The following is a 17,910-nucleotide window of genomic DNA, read 5'->3' as shown; positions in this document are numbered from 1 at the left end:
TGAAATTGAAGAAAGTAGGGAAAACCACTAGACCATTCAGGTATGACCTAATCAAATCCCTCATGATTATACAGTGGAAGTGAGAAATAGATTTAAGGGCCTAGATCTGATAGATAGAGTGCTTAATGAACTATGGACTGAGGTTCGTGACACTGTACAGGAGACAGGGATCAAGACCATCCCCATGGAAAAGAAATGCAAAAAAGCAAAATGGAAAAAAAAAAAAAAAAGCAAAATGGCTGTCTGGGGAGGCCTTACAAATAGCTGTGAAAAGAAGAGAAGTGAAAAGCAAAGGAGAAAAGGAAAGATATAAGCATCTGAATGCAGAGTTCCAAAGAATAGCAAGAAGAGATAAGAAAGCCTTCTTCAGCGATCAATGCAAAGAAATAGAGGAAAACAACAGAATGGGAAAGACTAGAGATCTCTTCAAGAAAATCAGAGATACCAAAGGAACATTTCATGCAAAGATGAGCTCGATAAAATACAGAAATGGTATGGACCTAACAGAAGCAGAAGCTATTAAGAAGAGATGGCAAGAATACACAGAAGAACTGTACAAAAAAGATCTTCAGGACCCAGATAATCACGATGGTGTGATCACTTACCTAGAGCCAGACATCCTGCAATGTGAAGTCAAGTGGGCCTTAGAAAGCATCACCTCGAACAAAGCTAGTGGAGGTGATAGAATTCCAGTTGAGCTATTCCAAATCCTGAAAGATGATGCTGTGAAAGTGCTGCACTCAATATGCCAGCAAATTTGGAAAACTCAGCAGTGGCCACAGGACTGGAAAAGGTCCATTTTCATTCCAATCCCAAAGAAAGGCAATGCCAAAGAATGCTCAAACTACCACACAACTGCACTCATCTCACATGCTAGTAAAGTAATGCTCAAGATTCTCCAAGTCAGGCTTCAGCAACACGTGAACCGTGAACTTCCTGATGTTCAAGCTGGTTTTAGAAAAGGCACAGGAACCAGAGATCAAATTGCCAACATCCGCTGGATCATGGAAAAAGCAAGAGAGTTCCAGAAAAACATCTATTTCTGCTTTATTGACTATGCCAAAGCCTTTGACTGTGTGGATCACAATAAACTGTGGAAAATTCTGAAAGAGATGGGAATACCAGAACACCTGATCTGCCTCTTGAGAAATCTGTATGCAGGTCAGGAAACAACAGTTAGACCTGGACATGGAACAACAGACTGGTTCCAAATAGGAAAAGGAGTTCGTCAAGGCTGTATATTGTCACCCTGTTTATTTAACTTATATGCAGAGTACATCATGAGAAACGCTGGGCTGGAAGAAGCACAAGCTGGAATCAAGATTGCCGGGAGAAATATCAATAACCTCAGATATGCAGATGACACCACCCTTATGGCAGAAAGTGAAGAGGAACTCAAAAGCCTCTTGATGAAAGTGAAAGAGGAGAGTGAAAAAGTTGGCTTAAAGCTCAACATTCAGAAAAAGAAGATCATGGCATCCAGTCCCACCACTTCATGGGAAATAGATGGGGAAACAGTGGAAACAGTGTCAGACTTGATTTTTCTGGGCTCCAAAATCACTGCAGATGGTGATTACAGCCATGAAATTAAAAGACGCTTACTCCTTGGAAGGAAAGTTATGACTAACCTAGATAGCATATTGAAAAGCAGAGACATTACTTTGTCAACAAAGGTTCGTCTAGTCAAGGCTATGGTTTTTCCAGTGGTCATGTATGGATGTGAGAGTTGGACTGTGAAGAAAGCTGAGTGCCGAAGAATTGATGCTTTTGAACTGTGGTGTTGGAGAAGACTCTTGAGAGTCCCTCAAACTGCAAGGAGATCCAACCAGTCCATTCTAAAGGAGATCAGTCCTGGGTATTCTTTGGAAGGAATGATGCTAAAGCTGAAACTCCAGTATCTTGGCCACCTCATGCAAAGAGTTGACTCATTGGAAAAGACTCTTGATGCTGGGAGGGATTGGGGGCAGGAGGAGAAGGGGATGACAGAGGATGAGATGGTTGGATGGCATCACTGACTCAATGGAGGTGAGTTTGAGTGAACTCCGAGAGTTAGTGATAGACAGGGAGGCCTGGTGAGCAGCAATTCATGGGGTCGCAAAGAGTCGGACACAACTGAGCAACTGAATTGAACTGAACTGAAACAACCCAGCAATTGTCCTCCTAGATTATCTACTCAAAAGAAATAAAAACATATATCCACACAAAAACTAGTATGTGAATGTTCAAAGCAGTATTATTCATGATAGAAAAGTAGAAACAATCCAAATATCCATTAACTAATGAATGAACAAACAAAATATGGCATATCCATACAATGGAATATCATTTGACAATGAAAAGGAACTAAGTACTGATACATTATACAAGATGGATGAACCTTAAAAATATTATGTTTAGTGAAAGAAGACACAAAAGATCACATATTATATGATTCAATTCATATGAGATATTTAGAAAAGACAAACATATAGAGACTGAAAGTAAACTAGAAGTTGGCTAGGGCTAAGAGTAAAAATGCAGAGTGACTCTAAATGGGCACAAGGTTTCTCCTGGTGATAGAAGTGTTCTCAAATTAGATTGTGGGGAATGTACAGCTCTGTAAATATACTAAAATGCACAGAATTGTAAACAGGAAGTAGATGAATTTTATGATATACAAATTGTGTCTCAATAAAGCTGCTTTTAAAAAAGAAAGAAAGTCATTAAGTACAGCTCCCCAAAAGTTAACTATAAATTTGCCATACAAGACAACAATTCCACTCCTGGGTACCTACTCAATACAACAAAGACTTGTACACAAGAATAGTCATAGCAGCCTTATTCATAATGACCATGAAAGTGGAAACTACTCAAAGGTCCATCAACTGGTGGATAAATAGAATGTGATAGGTACATTGATACAATTATACACTGCTGCTGCTACTGCTAAGTCACTTCAGTCGTGTCTGACTCTGTGCGACCCCATAGACGGCAGCCCATCAGGCTCCCCCGTCCCTGGGATTCTCCAGGCAAGAACACTGGAGTGGGTTGCCATTTCCTTCTTCAATGCATGAAAGTGAAAAGTGAAAGTGAAGTCGCTCAGTCATGTCTGACCCTCAGCAACCCCATGCACTGCAGCCCTCCAGGCTCCTCCGTCCATGGGATTTTCCAGGCAAGAGTACTGGAGTAGTTTAGCAATAAAAATAAAATATTAATATACATGCTATAACATGGATGGACTTCAAAAACATTATGCTAACTGAAAGCAGCCAACACAGAAAACCCACTTGTTGTTATGATTCCATTTACATGAAATGCTCTGCAAAAGTAAACCTACAGAGGAAAGGTAAAAGAGTGACTGCCAGGGCTGGGAGTGGGAACAGAGATTCACTGTAAGTGGGCCTGAGGGACCTTGTTGGAGGAATGAGGATATTCTAAAACTGGGTGATGGTCGCATAATTTGGTAAATTTACTAGAAATCATTGAATTGCACACTTAGAATGGGTGAATTTTATGGTATGTAAACTATACTTTGATAAAGTTCTATTTTTTGTTTTTTAAAAAAGCAAAGTCTCAATGAATCTCCACGCACCAGAGTGTAAAATCCAAATGCTTCTGCCAGGTTTTCAACTCATCCCAACTGTGACCTCACCCCAGAGCAGCCCACCACCCTGCCTGCTGTCTTCTGATCATGTCCTCATCACTTGACTTCCTGCTTTTGCTTACGCTGTTTCCCCAGGTAACTGAACTCAGCTCCAAACCCCAGGTCTTCTTCACTTCCCCTTGCAGTTACTGTTACCATCAGTCTTTGTCCTCCAGTCTTACAACTTTGCCTGTTGTGCACTTATCCACCAGGCTAGGTGTTAGGACAGAGGGCAGCCCGGCCCCACCCCCCACCCCCTGGGATGAGCATCAGCCTCAGGAAACCGGCCTGGCACAGGAGCACATTTGGTGATGAATGATCAGACCCACTATTGACTTTTCCTCTTGCATCCTGCTGTTCTGCCCTCAGCAAACTTTCTCCAGGAAATTCTATGCTTTTATAGCCTGTCTGTAAAGCTAGCTATTAACTCTTGAACATATTGGTTGAATAAACTAAGCCAGGCCAATCTGGCCCACAGAGAGTCTAGAGAGTTGGCTCAAGGTAAGGACCAAGTCAGTAGTACTACAGAGTAAAAAAACCACAGGATTTTGCATCCACTGTTAAAACCCCATAATATTCTGATGAGATCCTGACACCACAGGTAGTGAGAGCAGGCATCGAGAGAGAAGGATGAAAGCATGTTGCTGACGCTGTTACACATTAAGCCCCTGATCGAGGACTGATGAAACACAATTTACAGTTTAAGGCAGGACAAGAAAAAATTGAACGTCAAATTCTGTTTGTTTGGGCCTCTCCCTCCCTCGTCAGGTGCAGTGTGCATCCGCGTTATACATTAACCAGAGCTCCTCAAAGGTGGGCCTGCTCTACAGTACAGATCGTTTTTTTTTTTTCTTTCTTCTGACAGCTAGCAACACAATTTCTTAAAAGAACAGTTCTTGCCCAGCTCTGTAGGGGGTCATGAGGACTTGCTGATGCTTACTTTGCTTGTGTCTATCTGGACTGTGTGTCCTGGGTGAATTGTATGTAAAATATCAGTATGTCATTTTGACGTATGATCTTTTGTCTCGAAATTGTATAGGACTGTGCCTTCTACTTCTAGCAGGTGGAATAGTTCTCAGAGCTCTCTAAGAATCTGCTTCCTGGGTTACAATCTTCAATCCTTTCTAAGAATCTGCTTCCTGGGTTACATTTGAATAAAATCCCCCCTTCCCTCACCCTTAACTTGATAGTCAATTGAATTTGTCAACAGGACAGTACCTGTCACTACTGAAGGCTTGACTCAGTGCTCCCTAGATAACCCTAAATTGTTCCTCTGGAGAAGAATTTCCATTTCTCTGGTAAATGTGTCTACAGTTCTTAAGGTGATCTCATCCATGCTAAACAAATGGCTCTCGTTGAACTATAAGCAAGGGTCAGCAGGGCTGTGTTCTCTTCTGGAGGCTCCAGGAGAGAATGTTTTTAGGAGAGAATGTTCTTAGATGTTTTTAGAATGTTTTCCAGGAGAGAATGCTCCAAGCTTTTATAGTTTTTAGAGGCTGCTTGCATTCCTTGGCTTATGGCTTTTTCCTTCATCTTCAAAGCCAGGAACGGCCCACTGAGTCTTTCTCCCATCTCATCACTCTGACTCTGACCCTCTTGCCTTCCTCAGGACACTTGGGATTATACTGGGCCCACCTGGATAATCCCTCCATCTCAAGATCAGCTGATTAGCAAACTTAATTCTATCCACAAACTTCATTCTCCCTTGCCATATAACATAACACATTCACAGGTTCCTGAGATCAGGATGTGGATCCACTTGGGGGCCGTTATTGTACCTATCACAGGAAGATACAGGACTCTGATCTGACCCAACATCCACATATCCTCCAGCAAGCCATCCCTGATCCTCCAAAACCAGGTTAGGGGACCTGCTCAATGGCCCATGGGTTATGTCCATCACTCCTCCCCTAGGGTTGCGCTTGCTCAGTGGTCTGTATCTTTGAGAAGAGTAACTGCCTTTTTCACTCTTGATTATCTGTCTCTTCACTAGAATGTAAGCACCACATGGTCAAGAATCTTTGTTTTATTCTATATGAAAAATGATACAAGTAAAACCTTTAGATATATACAATCCACTCATTCAATATATATGTTGAGTGAAAGAACTGTATTCCCATCACCTAACTTGGTCTCTAGCACAGAGTAGATAGATGCTTAATGCTGCTGCTGCTTGGAGATGGCAATGGCACCCCACTCCAGTACTCCCCAACTCCCGGAGCTTGCTCAAACTCATGTCCATTGAGGCTCCAGGAGAGAATGTTTTTAGGAGAGAATGTTCTTAGATGTTTTTAGAATGTTTTCCAGGAGAGAATGCTCCAGGCTTTTATAGTTTTTAGAGGCTGCTTGCATTCCTTGGCTTACGGCTTTTTCCTTCATCTTCAAAGCCAGGAATGGCCCACTTCCACACCAGGGAAGCCTGGTGTGCTGCAGTCCATGGGGTTGCAAAGAGTCAGACACGACTGAGCGACTGAACTGAACTGACTGTGCAAAAGGACTCACATACATTATCTTGCCTGATTCACACAACTCATGAGGAAGGAGCTATTTTTCCTCCATCCTATACAGATGGGACACTGAGGTTATAGAAGTTCATTATTTTGCCCATAGTCAAATGGCCTAAGAGGGAGTTGAACTTGTCAAGACTAAAATTTTCTGTCTCTGCATATACTAAGGAGAAGGCAACGGCACCCCACTCCAGTACTCTTGCCTGGAAAATCTCATGGATGGAGGAGCCTGGTAGGCTGCAGTCCATGGGGTCGCTAAGAGTCGGACACGACTGAGCGACTTCACTTTCACTTTTCACTTTCATGCATTGGAGAAGGAAATGGCAACCCACTCCAGTGTTCTTGCCTGGAGAATCCCAGGGACAGGGGAGCCTGGTGGGCTGACGTCTATGAGCCTGGTGGGTCACACAGAGCTGGACATGACCGAAGTGACTTAGCAGCAGCAGCAGCATATGCTAAGTGAAATAAGCCAGAGAGAAGAAGACAAATATTGTATTATCTCACTCATGTGGATTCTAAAAAAGCCATACTCATAGAAACAGAGTAAAATGGTAGTTGTCTGGAGCAGATGGGTAGGGAAAATGAGATGTTGACCAAAGGATACAAACTTCCAGCTGTAAGATGAGTAAGTTCTGGGATCGAATGTACAGCATGGTGACTATAGTTAGCGGGACTGTATTATGTATTTGAAAGTTGCTGAGAGAGTAGATCTGAAGTGTTCTCATCACCCATACACAAGTATATGAGGTGATGGAGATGTTAATTAACCCTAATATAGTAATCATTTTGCAATGTATACATGTATTAAATCACCATGTTGTATACCTTAAAAGTACACAATGTTGTATGAAAATTACACGTCAGTGAAGCTGGAAAAAAAATGTTTTTAAATACCGTATCTCTCTGATACTCCAGTTCCTTCTACTTCTGAAACTGCTTTAAGAGGCACTGTGTGCCCTCTGGCTTCAGGGCGTATGATCTGGTAGTCTATGTGAAATTTCAGGGAAGGAGTGCCAGTGTCAGCCCTGAAATACAGAGGGTGTTCCCTATTTGCAACAACCCAAAGTTCATACAGGCAGGGAAGGAACATTCCTCTTCTAGAGAAAGGGCATCATCTGTTTATGTTTGTGGTAAATTTCTACCCACAATAGGAAAGGAATGCATCCCCTAATACCTAAAGTCTTGGACAGAGCTGGAGCTTTTGGGGGTTGGGGAAGGCTGCAGCAGAAAGCTCTCCTGTCTGACATCCTCCCAGCATCTTGACTCAACTCTTGGGAAATCAGCCCTGCCGAGCCTTGTTTAGGCAAATGAATCAAACTTTCCAAGCCACACCTTTGGTTATTTTAGTTTTAAAATTTCTTTCTGTCCTCTAGCAGTAACTCTGAGCTTCTGCAGAGCACTCTCAATGTAATTTAAGCCTACTTAATAAATTATCAGTTGACTAAACTTATAAATGAATCAAGAGTCCAGCTCAATTCAAGTTAACAATGACTCAGAGTTATTTGAGTTTTATGGGTTAGGAGAGTATAGAGCAAAAAGGAACCTGGCCAAGCACGGAGAGTAAGGAAAGTTGGTGCTCAGGACAGATTCTTCTAATTCTTTGCCTAGAATGTTATTCTCTAAGCTCATCTTCTGATATTAGCACAACAGTGAACAACATGGGGGTTTCCCTGGTGGTTCAGTGGTAAAGAATCTGCCTACCAATGCAGGAGATGTGAGTTTGATCCCTGGGTCAGGAAGGTAACCTGCAGAAGGAAATGACAACCCACTCTAGTATTCTTGCCTGGGGAATCCCATGGACAGTGGAACCTGGCGAGCTACCGTCCACGGGGTCGCCAAGAGTCAAACACGACTTAGCGACTGAACAACAACAAACTACTCATGGAGATTTTACCCTGATATTTCACTTAAAGAGGTCTCCCCTGGTTATGCTCAGTCTTATCTCCTGTTTATTTTAATCAGAATATGTGACTTAGTTTGTAATTACCTCATTTACTTCTTTATTGTCTACTGGCTTTCTCTCCCAGTAGAAGATAAACTTGGCAAAGGCCAAAACTAACTTATCTTACTTACCATTCATCACTAAATCCCAGTATAATGTGCAGGATAAATTTTAAAATGAAGAAAGTAACATATGAACTGAGATCTGAATGCATAGATGTTAACCAGATTAAAAACAGAAGAGGAGTGTGTGTGTGTTTGGGGAGTGTTTTGAGAGGGGTGAGCCTTATTGATTCCTCCTCATCACACTGACCCTGTGGAAATCGGCTAGGGTTCGACCTTGAATTTCTTTTCTTTATTGACACTTAATTTCAGATGCTCTCATGCGCAAATCCCACTGTAAGCTGATTACTCTCAAATTTATATCTTCTTTTATTTCTCTGAGCTCCAAAACTGCATTTCCAACTCCCTACCTCACACCTCCATGAGGATTTCTAACAGGTACCCATGCCTAAGGCCACCTACCTGCTTCTAGTTCCTGGAGCCAGAACAGAGCCTTACAGACAGAAGTTGTTATTGTTTGGTCACTAAGTCATGTCTGACTCTTTGTGATCCCATGAACTGTAGCCCACCGGGCTCCTCTGTCCATGGGATTTCACAGGCAAGTACACTGGAGTGGATTGCAATTTCCCTCTCCAGGGGATCTTTCCAACCCAGGGACCGAAGCTTCATCTCCTGCCTTGGCAGGCTGATTCTTTCCTGCTGAGCCACCAGGGAAGCCAAACTATGTCTACAAATGGCACCAACTGATGACAGGTCAACTGGATGAGGGGAAAACAATCTTGTCCCCAGGACTTCCTTATCATCTTGCCCTGTTTAATATTTCTTCAAAGTACTTATTACTATCTGATACATTATATATTTGTCTGTTTATTCTCTTCTCTCCCTATAAGGATATAAGCACCTTGTGGTCAAGAATGGATCTCTGTTATTTTCTGATGTGTTTCTAGCAACTGGACTGGGGCCTGACATGTAATAAGTTCTCACTGAATACTTGTGGAGTCAGTGAATGATTGATTACATGCTTTTACCCACATAATCCCATTTAACCTTCACCTCAATCTTTCTTGAGACCATCATATTCCATTTATATATATGAAGATCTCTAAAATTTGAGGTGATTTTTCCCAGCTCACATAACGTATAGTTAAACAATCTGGAGATTAAATTAGCTGTCTGACTCTAAAGCTGGGTACTTTCCATGACACTGGAATGCCTCCACCACTTGGGCCTGGTTACATCGTGAAAACTGCCTCTAATCTGGCCTCCAGTTCTTAAGGGTAACTGAAAAATCAATCTTTCCAAAAACTTTATATGATCATGTAAACATGAGATATTTTTGTTATGAAAACAGAAAAATATAAAGATAAAAATAAGACATGACCCCCATACTCCATCAGCTAGGAATAGCCACTGTAATCAATTGGTGACAATTGATCTTATTGTGATAACTCTTAAAATCTGTTCCTTCTTCCCTTTTTAGTTTCCCCAAATTGGCAAATAGTACCATGATTGACCCAATTCCTGACACCAAAACCTAGGTGTCATCCACAAGCCCTCTCTTTATCTCATTCCCCATATCACCAAGTTATACAGACTGCCTTGAAAATATGCCTGGAAACTATTTCTCTCACCTTGATCACTGTCATCTTAGTCCAGAGGACCATATATTTCTTGCTTAGATGGTAACGATTGCCCCATCATAAGTTTCTGGTTTGGACAATGACAAAAGCCTCCTCAAATATTCTCCATTTCCAGTTGGCCCTACTAGTTTTATTCCCTACAAAGAAGCTAAAGTGTTTTAAAACATAAATTACTTTCAGAGTCAAAACATTTCAGTGATTTCCATGCTAAAATATAAATTCTTACAATGGTATTAAGGCCCAGTAAGCAACAGCCCCAAAACCCTTCTATTTTCTTAAACATGCCAAGTTTGTGTCTAGCACAGGGCCTTTACACTTGCTAGTTTTTCTGACTGGAATGCTCTTATCCTAAATGTCTGCATGCTCTTAACTTCCCTTTACATCACTTAAGTCCATACTCAAATACCACAGCCTTAGAGTGGCTGGCTCTGACCTTCCTACCTGAACTAGTCCCTGGCTGCTACCCCTTATCATTCTCTATTCCTTTACTTGATTATTCTTCATAATACTTATCCCTATCTAAAGGCAAACTATATAATTATTTGTTCCTTTTTGGGGGGTTGTATTCGCCACTAAAATGTAAGTTACATGAAGCCAAAGATTACTGTCTTCTCTTGCTTTTTCCTCTGTCTGGCCTTTTTTTTTTTTTTTCTCTTCTTTTCACCTTGCCCTTAATGCTTAACATAATGTTTAACATTTACTAGGTGCTCACTAAATGTTTGTAAAGAATGAATTTGCAGATAGGCGGACAGACAAATAATTTACAAAAAAAGAGATCATAGTCTTTATGCTTTTAAAAATAAAAATTACTACACAACATGTATTTAACAGAAGAAAAAGAAGTTGAAATGAAACTGAAGGAATCACTCACCTTTAGAAAAATGTTTCTTCATAAGATGCAATATCGATGCTAGCTGTCAACTTTAATGGTTCTAGAGGGGGAAAAAACATAGAAATCATTAAGGGATGGTGATTATGTTGCTGTGTTTTTTCAACCACATTTGAAGAGAAGGATAAAGAGCTTAACAGAAATATAACTGAAACTTAAATGAAATTTATTTTTTCAAGATATTAGGTTGATACCTTTTCAGAGGGCATTTATCTGGCCTTTGCAGTAAGTTTTGTTTACTTGTCAAAACCTGCCACAAAACCAAAGCTGTCAGTGTCGCTTATAAAGAGCCATGCACTCCTGGTGTTTCAAGGCTATCTTTATAATGCTTTACCTTTTTTTTTTCTTTTTTCTTCCTGAACACTTCCTTTGGGCAGTTTCCTACTATTCTGCCTTCCTACTTGGTTTTCTCTAAATTCTCTCTGATTTTCATGTGTTTCCTGTCCCCAACACCTTATATCCTTTAGGATTAGATAGAAAATGCCAAATGGTTGGAGCTTTACCTCTTTCTTACATAAATGGAGTTTGGAAGTGTTAGAGAGGAAGTTAGGCATGAGTTCCTTGGAAGAAAAGTTATGACCAATCTAGCCACTCCAGTACTCTTGCCTGGAAAATCCCATGGACAGAGGAGCCTGGTAGGCTGCAGTCCATGGGGTCACGAAGAGTCGGACATGACTGAGCGACTTCACTTTCACTTTTCACTTTCATGCATTGGAGAAGGAAATGGAAACCCACTCCAGTGTTCTTGCCTGGAGAATCCCAGGGACGGGGGAGCCTGGTGGGCTGCCATCTATGGGGTCGCACAGAGTCGGACACGACTGAAGCGACTTAGCAGCAGCAGCAGCAGCAGCAGACAGCATATTAAAAAGCAAAGACATCACTTTGCCAACAAAGCTCTGCCTAGTCAAGGCTATGGTTTTTCCAGTAGTCATGTATGGATGTGAGAGTTGGACTATAAAGAAAGCTGAGTGCCAAAGAATCGATGCTTTTGAACTGTGGTGTTGGAGAAGACTCTTGAGAGTCCCTTGGACTGCAAGGAGCTCCATCCAGTCCATGCTAAAGGAAATCGGTCCTGAATATTCATTGGAAGGACTGATGCTGAAGCTGAAACTCCAATACTTTGGCCACCTGATGCGAAGAGCTGACTCATTTGAAAAGACTGATGCTAGGAAAGATTGAAAGCAGGAGGAGAAGGGGAGGACAGAGGATGAGATGATTGGATGGCATCACCGACTCTATGGGCATGAGTTTGAGTAAACTCCAGGAGTTTGTGATGGACAGGGAGGCCTGGAGTGCTGCAGTCCATGGGGTCACAAAGAGCTGGACAGGACTGAGCAACTAAACTGAACTGAACAAGGAATGAGCAGTGATGGCTGGCCTGGCTGAAAAGGATGCAACCTGATCTCTAAACCCCATCCCAGACACACCCAGGAGAGCTCACAGATATGCCACAAAAATAACCACAAAGACTTTTCCAACTCCTGCACATGCATCCTACCTAGGCACAAGGGTTTCTCCAACTCTGGCACATGTGCCCTTGATGCACAGCTGTGTCCTCAAGTAACCGTAGGCAGGTAGGCACCCATTGTGTGTGTGTGCTAAGTTGTTTCAGTCGTGTCCGACTCTTCGCAACCCCATGGACTGTAGCCCACCAGGCTCCTCTGTCCATGGGATTCTTTAGGCAAGAGTACAGGAGTGGGTTGCCATGCCCTCTCCAAGGGATCTTCCAGGCCCAGGCTTCGAACCCATGTCTCTTACATCTCCTGCATTGGCAGGCGGGTTCTTTACCACCATAAGAGCCCATTAAGGGTTCAGAACGGAGAAGGCAATGGCACCCCACTCCAGTACTCTTGCCTGGAAAATCCCATGGACGGAGGAGCCTGGTGGGCTGCTGTCCGTGGGGTCGCTAAGAGTCGGATACGACTGAGCGACTTCACTTTCACTTTTCACTTTCATGCATTGGAGAAGGAAATGGCAACCCACTCCAGTGTTCTTGCCTGGAGAATCCCAGGGACGGGGGAGCCTGATGGGCTGCCGTCTATGGGGTTGCATGGAGTCAGACACAACTGAAGCGACTTAGCAGCAGCAGCAGCAGCAAGGGTTCAGAAATATTCTATACATACATACCTCTGAGTATAACAAACTGAATTATGGGAAAGACATGCACAATACAGCCTGTTGTCATATAACGTGCAACTGTCAACTGGCCTTGATGGTTCACCCATTTGCACTCCCTTTCCTGATTGGTGGCAGGTACAAGCCCTGTTTTGCACAGGGCAGAACCAAGAGAAGGATACAGGGGAGTATAAAAAGGAAAGCCAAGCTGGGTTACTGCCACTCCTCTGGGGTTGGCCCACTACCATATCTCGGGAGTGTACTATCCTCTGTCTGTTTAATAAAAGATCTGTCTGCTTGAGTGTAACTAAGGTGTAACCAGTCTGTTTCAAATCCTTACTATGATAAGACAGTCCGTCATTCCAAGGGATAGAAGCAGTGACAAGACCAGTGTTGTGTTCCTCAAATGGTCCAGGCTCCTTCTAGCTTGTTGCTCCACCTGTCTCAACACACACTTAACTTTTTGTCCCGACAGATCTTCCAGCCCCATGTTCACATTCACATTCCAGCCACCCTGCTGGTGGGAATGAGTAAATGGAATGTGCTAGATACATATTCAGCAGTAAAAAGAAGTGGAGTACTAATCCGTGCTGAGACATAGACGAACCTTGAAAACATTATGTTAAATGAGAGAAACCAATCACAAAAAAACCCCACATATTATATGATTCCATTTATATGTGGTATGTGCTTTATATCTCAAAAAAGCTCCTTAAAAAATGAAAACAAAAGCAAACCTCCCATAGTTTTACATGGCTCCCACTTATAGCTCATAGGCAGTCACGTGGTCATGCCCATTTGCAAGGGAAGCTGACAAATGTAGTCTTTATCCCAGCCAGCCAGCCATGTGCTCAGCTAGAATTCAGAGGTCCTGGTATAGCACAGGAAACTATATTCACCATGTTGTAATAACCTATAATAGAAAAGAATCTGAAAAAGAATATACATATAAAACTGAATCACTTTGTTATACACAAGAAACTAACATACAATTGCAAATCAATTATACATCAATTTAAAGAAGTCAGAGGTTCTCTTACAATAAAAATAGGACATCTGTTGCAGAACACTGACCATCACTGCATGTACTTCTCAGGAATGCGACACTTAATTTTACATAAATCAATTTCTCTGTCAAAGTCTATGTAGGAATGTATTGGCTCTGCATTCTCATATATTTTAGGTCAAAGTTCTCTTTATTTGGCACCTAACCTTCAATTCACAGTGCTGTTTTATAACTTTTTCCTTGTTAATTGAAGATGGAAATTTCTTCTTTACTTTTCCTTCTTTTATTTTGCTTTTGGTTGGTTTCAAGAGTCGGAATTTTCCAGTTGAAGAAGAAATATTTTTGAATATTCTTACCTCTAAATGCAACCCTTCTGGAGTTTCTTCGAATTTTTGGATCTAGCAGGACCTCCAGGGTTGAATCTTCACTGCTCTCTGTAAACAGGCTGTTCCTCCCAACCACATAAACTTCCCTAAGAATCCTGCCCCCCAACACACTGTCTGCTCCAGTCACATCTCACTTGTCAATAACAGTTTTGTGTAATCTGTAGAGTGTTGTGCACATGTCGGTTATTTCTCCTATTGCCTTGACTAGGACGCCTTCCCCCTTTGCCCCTTCCTCGGGGCCCTCAGGGGCAGCCCCTTGAATCTGAATGCCGCCTGTTTTCTTCCAGAGCAGTGCTTCTTGGGAAATGGCACCACCTGTTGCCCACGTTGAAAACACGGGAGCCGGTCTAAATTCTTCCTTCTCACTCACCTCCTGCGTTTACTCACCCTCGAAGCCCTCTCAGTTCTCTTTCCTGCCGATCCTCACCACGCTTCCTGCTTCTCACACTGCCACTGCGGGGCTCTGCGTCCCTGCATCCCTGCTTGGACCAGCCTTGCTGCCTGGAGCTCTCCCTCGCCGGCCGCCCACTTCACACGGGAGCACGTGTGCTCCGCCTTCAATGCAGCCACGTTGCGTCTCCGCTCGCCCCTTACCTTCAGACCCCTGATTGGTTTTCCATTCTCGTCGGTTAATTCCAAACATCTGTTCCGGAAACAAGGCCCTCCAGGACCTGGCTATCACTGCCTGTCCCACCTCTTTTCCCCAACACTCATCTTTCCTGCTGGCTTTGCCAAACACACAGCAGTCTTTCAAAAGACTGCATTTTTCCCTACCAATTTTAAAAAAATTATGGTAAAATCCACCAACATAAAAGAGTGTTTAAACAACTCTTGTCCCTCCGTTTGGAAAGTAATTCACTCCTGTTTATGTTTCAAAACCAAGTGCAGGCATCATTTTCTATAAAACTTTCCTATCATGTACCCCTGGTCTGATTTCTGTCGTTCCTTTCTTCTGTTTCCTTAGAGAGCCCTGCACACTTCTCTACAAACATAGCATGATGCTGTCATTTTTGGTTTCTCTTCTACGATTAAAACGTAAGGCCCTTAAGACCAAGGACAATATCTTGTTTCTGGATTCCCAGTCCTTAGCCTATACTCTTGGTATGTAACAGGGATTAAACAAATATTGAAGAGCAATGACAAAAAATGAACTATCCTCTCTGTATTTACATTTTGTTGACAACAGGACAGAAAATGACTAACTGAAATTCCAGAAACCCAGGCTCTTCCATATGCCCCCACTAACCCTGCTTATCTCCACTAACTCTGCTTGTTCCCACTAACCCTGCTTCCCCCCACTAACCCTGCTTCCAACAGGGCAATCGTTGGTTAGTGACATGTTGATTTGGATTGCCCTCAAGCCGATGGAATGCATACATGGCGTGGACTCTGAATCCTTTCTGTGTACCAGTGTTGCTTAATGTGTCAATAGGCTGTACCTGTGTAATCCTTACTGGTAGTAAAGAGGTTCTCTTTGAGTTTGAAAAAACTAATGTAACGTGTGTTTACTGATATGACATATTAGGTATGAGGGTATCAGGGTATTAGGTTAACTGGAAAATAGAAGCCTGACTCTAAGTGATCTGGTCATGTGGGATGAAGGGACTAATATACATTAGGCTTTGAGCAGCCTGTTAACTGGACCAGTAACAGTCTGCGGGTCCAAATGTAGTAGAGGACAACTATATTTCATTGATTCTAAAATGCCCTTGGTTTCACATTTTAATGTCTCTGGAACTGAAAAGTATCTTAAAACACATGGCATCTAAGATTCAGAGAAATGCAATATTATAATAAGTGTAAGAGAAATCCATCATGTCACTATTATACCAGAGAAATATAATAACCATTATTGATTGAATAGTAACTGAGCCTGGAATATCACACATTAAAACAGGAAACAGTGGGGGGGGGGCAATGAATCGCTAAAAACTTGAATTTGCATTGACTGTAGGAGAATTTTCAATGACTTCATAATAAAAACCATCATTTATGAGGCCTTCCTAATTGCCAGGGAAAATACATACATTACCATTAATCCTTACCCTCCTAACCTGGAAAGTAGGTGTTGTTAGTTCTGTTTTTAGATGAAGATCAGATGAAGTCTGGACCTGCCCAAAGTCAAACAGCTAGAAAATGTAAGATATATCCAGATTTCAGATCCTATTACCTTAATTTCATTCTATGTTCCCTTCTGAATCAAGAACTGACCCTAAAGATAAAATAATTGTTACCTAAGACCAAAAAAAATTGTTTTGGCCTTCACTGATGGTCCAGTTATTAAGAGTCCACCTGTCAATGCAGGGGATACCAGTTTGATCCCCGGTCCCGGAAGATCCCGCATGCCTTGGAGCAACTAAGCCTGTGCGCCACAACTACCCAACCCGTGCCCTAGAACCCACGTGCTGTAACTTAAGCCCATGTGCCTAAAGCCCGTGCTCCACAGCAGAAGTCACCACAACGAAAAGCCCAGGCACTGCAACAAAACAGGATCACCGCAACTCGAGAAAGCCTGTATACAGCAGTGAAGACCTAGAGCAGTCAAAAATAATAAATAAATAAAAATTAAAAAAAATTTTTTTGTTTGAGTGATTGCATCATCATTGAGGAAACATACTCGTTATGTGTTTGAAACTAGTGGAGAAGATAAATAAGAAAGAGTCTTGAGCAAACTTCTTGGGTTTGGTTTATAAAGTCCCTGAGAATGGAAATTCATGAGGTTATTTCATCCCGAATAACCATAAATATGAAGTTAAGTTCAGCTTCACTGAAAGTTCAGAGCTAGCTAGAACTGACCACCCAATATATGATAACTTTTTGTGCCAATTATGTAAAAGCCTTTGAGACTTAAAATTTGCTATCACTAAGGCTAAAGGCATTTTGTCCTAAACCTTTCCTGCTGTGATTTTAAATTTGTAGAAATACCAATAAAACAGCACCCTATGCATTAACTTGAACCTCTCTCTCCCGTCTCTTCTTCCTACAACATCGGTCTCAATCTAGCTTGAGTTTATCAAGCTCCCTTGAGAACTCTAAATGGATTGTTGACTCCCCATAAGTGGCCCCGTGGCCTCCACTTCTGGTTGTGCCTGATACTAGGATGTTCCCTTTCCCCTTACTAGCCTGTTCTGATTCTACACTTATGTCCTAGCTTGCCTCGACCCAGAATATTGCCTTGAACCTGAGTTTTGACTGTTGCATGCCCTGAGGTAGGTTATAGAAGACATTTATGCACCATAAAGAAGTGAAAGTGTTCATCGCCCAGTCATTTCCAACTCTTTGCAACCTCCGTGGAATTCTCCAGGCAAGAATACTGGAGCGCGTTGCCATTTCCTTCTCCTCAGATCTTCCCAACCCAGGGGTCAAACCGGGGTCCCTATATTGCAGGGAGATTCTTTACCACCTGCACCATGAGGACCACCAGCACCCTAAAGTACTAACTAGTCATCATGTCTTTATTTTATCAGAAACATTTATGCTAATTATTGATGTTTTTGTGCTTGTGTATATGTTCTTTTTTTTTTTTAAAAAAAAAAAAAGACAGCTTTATGGCAATTCCCTGGTGGTCCAGTGGTTAGGACTTGACACTTTCACTCCAATACTTTGGCCACCTGATGCAAAGAGCTGACTCATTTAAAAAGACCCTGATGCTGGGAAAGATTGAAGATGAGAGAAGGGGGCGACAGAGGATGAGATAGTTGGATGACATCACCGACTCAACGGACACAAGTCTGAGTAAAC

General features: G+C 42.2%; 1 protein-coding gene across 1 annotated transcript in view; it reads right to left on the bottom strand.

Annotated features, from left to right (window-relative positions):
- The window catches only part of CPN1 (carboxypeptidase N subunit 1), a 49,299-nt gene extending 34,611 nt beyond the window's left edge, over window positions 1-14,688 (bottom strand). The window contains exons 1-2 of the mRNA XM_027528810.1: window positions 14,557-14,688; window positions 10,645-10,705 (exon numbers count right to left, since the gene is read on the bottom strand). The gene's annotated coding sequence lies outside the window, so the exon portion shown is untranslated. The remainder of the gene's footprint in view (window positions 1-10,644; window positions 10,706-14,556) is intronic.
- Between the last annotated feature and the right edge of the window lie 3,222 nt (window positions 14,689-17,910).

The sequence above is a fragment of the Bos indicus x Bos taurus genome, chromosome 26 (genome assembly GCF_003369695.1).
Source record: "Bos indicus x Bos taurus breed Angus x Brahman F1 hybrid chromosome 26, Bos_hybrid_MaternalHap_v2.0, whole genome shotgun sequence".
In the NCBI taxonomy this organism is placed as follows: Eukaryota; Metazoa; Chordata; class Mammalia; order Artiodactyla; family Bovidae; genus Bos; species Bos indicus x Bos taurus.
Note: the sequence above shows the minus strand (reverse complement) of the source record. Positions and strands in the feature narration are given on the sequence as shown.